The sequence below is a fragment of the Cebus imitator genome, unplaced genomic scaffold (assembly GCF_001604975.1).
Source record: "Cebus imitator isolate Cc_AM_T3 unplaced genomic scaffold, Cebus_imitator-1.0 Scaffold0, whole genome shotgun sequence".
NCBI classification, from domain to species: domain Eukaryota; kingdom Metazoa; phylum Chordata; class Mammalia; order Primates; family Cebidae; genus Cebus; species Cebus imitator.
In genome coordinates, this window is record NW_016107315.1 from 964714 (window position 1) to 968387 (window position 3674).

Consider the following 3674-nt stretch of genomic DNA (forward strand, 5'->3'; position numbering starts at 1 on the left):
CCAGACAGGGTATTCAGGAACAATTAAACCAGCAAAATCCATTTTTGGTTCAATGCAAATATTTTGAGAAGCATATTACTTTTAACTTATCGTTCATGCAAAGCGTATCTAATTGGCTTAACTGTTTCTCAACTCATGATTTAAAACCCAGAAAGTGGCTTGGCGAGGTCTTGCCAATGCTACTGATGGCAATGGGCCACGTAATGGGCTGGGGCCTGCCGCAATTGCCCTGCTCTTGAGCCAGGTCCCTGCCCTCGGCTGGAGTGGCTGGCCTCCACCACCCACCCACTGGAGGACATGAACTCTAAGGGCCTGGGTTTTGGCTGCCGCTATTAATGCCATAGGCAAGACTAGAGACCACTCCTAAGTTTACCCACTTCTTATCCTTGTCCCTCCCCGTACCAGAGCAGGGGAGGGGAGCAGAGAGCGAGAGGCAGAGCTGTGCTGGGTGTAGTCTGTGGACACACACCTGTGCTCATTCCTCCACACCGACTGACCACGCACCACGTGCTGGGCTCACTGTAGGCTTGCAGTGGGCAGAAAGGACACCGAGCCAGGATTCTGCCCTCTAGGGGGTAGTGTGTTGGGGGACACAGCTGGCTGTTCCCTTTGAGGATCTCCCTGTATCCCTGCCACTACCTTCCTGTGTGACCCTGGGCTGGTCCCTTCTCCTCTCTGGCCTGTTTTCCCACTATGGATTCATGGAGATCCCCCTAGAGATCCATCACCTCCAAGGGTCCTTCCAGCTCCAGGTCAGCCTGTCTGTGCCCATCGTTGCCGCCCTCCACTGTCCCTGCCTGCCGCCAGCTCAATTCTCTCTTATTGGACCCTCTGAGAACCAGGGCAGGGAGCCCTCGTGTTCTCTGACAGTTCCTGAGCAAGCCCAGGAAAGATGGGAGAATGTCCTGTTGTCTATACAGGACACATGACAAAGGAACCAACTCGCAGGTGCTGAAGGAGCCCCCAGTCCAGAGCCGAAAGCCAAATCCCTCAACCCCTCAGAGCTGGGTGTGCCCACTGGTAAGATGGGGAGAGTCACAGCTGTTTCCTTACAGGGCCGTTGTGAGGGTGAACTGCAGGCCACCATGGAGGAAAAGCATCAGGCACAGTGCTTGGCCCAGAGTGTCACTGTCACAGGCTCTCAGGCCACACACCATGAGTGCCAGGCACAGTCGTGCCTTTTGAGTGATACTCGTCAAGATCCTGTGCACAGCAGCACCTGTTCCATGAAGGAATATACAAATGTGGGAACAGCACAGCACTGCCCTCCCCACTCATCTCCTGTGTCCACTGTCCCAGGTGAAATGGGTAGGAAGCTGAATTCCCCTCTTCTAAGAAGAAAAAGGAAAAGTACCTTCTCCAAAGCCCTGGGCTTTGTCTCATACTTAATGTGGGCTGAGCAGCAAATGTCAGGGCCTTCAGAGTATGTATTTCAGGGCAGGGACAGAGAATAAATTAGGGGTCTTTGTATTAGTCTATTCTCACACTACTAATAAAGACATACCGGCCTAGTGCGGTGGCTCCTGCCTGTAATCCCAGCACTTTGGGAAGCTGAGTCATGTGGATCCCCTGAGATCAGGAGTTCGAGATCAGCCTGGCCAACATAGTGAAACCCTGTCTCTACTAAAAATACAAATATTAGCAGGGTGTGCTGGCAGGTGCCTGTAATACCAGCTACTTGGGAGGCAGAGGCAGGAGAATCACTTGAACCTGGGAGACAGAGGTTGCGGTGAGCTGAGATTGCACTACTGCACTCCAGGCTGGGCAACAGAATGAGACTCTGTCTCAAAAAATAATAAAATACAATAAAGACATACCTGAGACTGGATAATTTATAAAGGAAAGAGGTTTAATCGACTCACAGTTCTGCATGGCTGGGGAGGCCTCAGGAAACTTACAATCATGGCAGAAGTGGAAGCAAACACATCCCTCACGTGGCAGCAGCAAACAGAAGTGCAGCGTGAAATGGGGCAAAAAGCCCCTTATAAAACCATCCAATCTCGTGAGCCCTCACTGACTATCGTGAGGACAGCATGGAGGTAAACGCCCCATGATTCAATTACTTCCCACTGGGTCCCTCCCACAAGACCTGGGGATTATGGGAACTACAGTTCAAGATGAGGTTTGGGTGAGGACACAGCCAAACCGTTATCAGTCTTCTAAGGGCCACTTAAGAAGCCTGATTTAGGAACCGGCATTGAAGTTCTGAAGACTTAAATCACTGAGGCTATGTGAAGAGCTGGCTTAATCTGACCACCAGACCTAAGAAGTGCCCCAAACCTAACACATTTGCCTTGGTCTGGCCCGTGCTGACTCAGGCCTGGCTCTCACCTTTAGGAGCCTCTTTGTCCCCATTCTCCTTCTTGGCTTCCAGACTCATGTTTTCAGGTGTTTTCAGCTGCATGTGTTCCCCCTGCCCCACCCTAAGGAGATAAAGTGCCTGGAAGGATGGTCAGGACTCAGGAAACCACAACCAGCTCCTCAGCCTCTGGCGTCACACAGGGTGGTCATCTGGGGTCACCTGCTGGGCACAGTCAGGGTGCAGGAGGGAGCTGAAGGTCCCACCCTGCTTGGAGGGGAGCGAGGAAGAGGCAGGTGTATGGTGAGCTCATGGGCGTGGTGGCTCACACCTGTAATCCCAGCATTTTGGGAGGCTGATGGGGGAGGATTGCTTGACCTCAGGAATTTGAGACCAGGCTGGGTAGCATGGTGAAACCCGGTTTCTACCAAAAATACAAAAATTAGCCAGGCAGGGTGGCACATGCCTGTGGTCCCAGCTACTCAGGAGGCTGAGGTGGGAGGATTTCTTGAGCCCAGGAGAGAGAGGTTGCAGTGAGCTGTGATGGCACCACTGCACTCCAGCCTGAGTGACAGGTCAAGACTCCGTCTCTAAATAAATTACTAAATAATAAATGGAGGAATGTGGCTGTGACGGTGGAATGGTTGAATTTAGGACTGTCCAGAGATTCTAAAAAATACCAGGGAGCTGTCTAGCTGTAACCTCCACGTCTCTGAGCCTCCGCAAAACGGTCCCCAGTATCTCTTTGTAGGAATATTTCTCCAGGGACTAATGACACGAGGTGGGAAAGCCGGGGCTCCCTCCCACAGGGGTCCTCCCTTGCGGGGGTCTGGGGCCTCCGCAGCGCCCGCGAGCCTACAGGCCGCCAGAGGGCGCTGTAACCCAGCCCGAATCGCTGGCTCGCCGCACCGTCCCTCCCTGCCCATCAATCCTCCGCCTGTGGTCCGCGCGCAGCCTGGGACTAGGATAGCAAAGCAGGAGCTCGGGCCTACCCGGCCCACGGCTGGGTCATACTAGCGGGTAAATTCGACTTCCAGTGTGTGGTCTGTTCCGAGCAGCATTCTCTGGCTCTGGACAGAATGCAGGACTACTGGGCAAAATGCAGATTCCCGGCCGGGCGCAGTGGCTCAAGCCTGTAATCCCAGCACTTTGGGAGGCCGAGGCGGGTGGATCGCGAGGTCAAGAGATCGAGACCATCCTGGTCAACATGGTGAAACCCCGTCTCTACTAAAAATACAAAAAATTAGCTGGGCCTGGTGGCACGTGCCTGTAATCCCAGCTACTCAGGAGGCTGAGGCAGGAGAATTGCCTGAACCCGGGAGGCGGAGGTTGCGGTGAGCCGAGATCGCGCCATTGCACTCCAGCCTGGGTAACA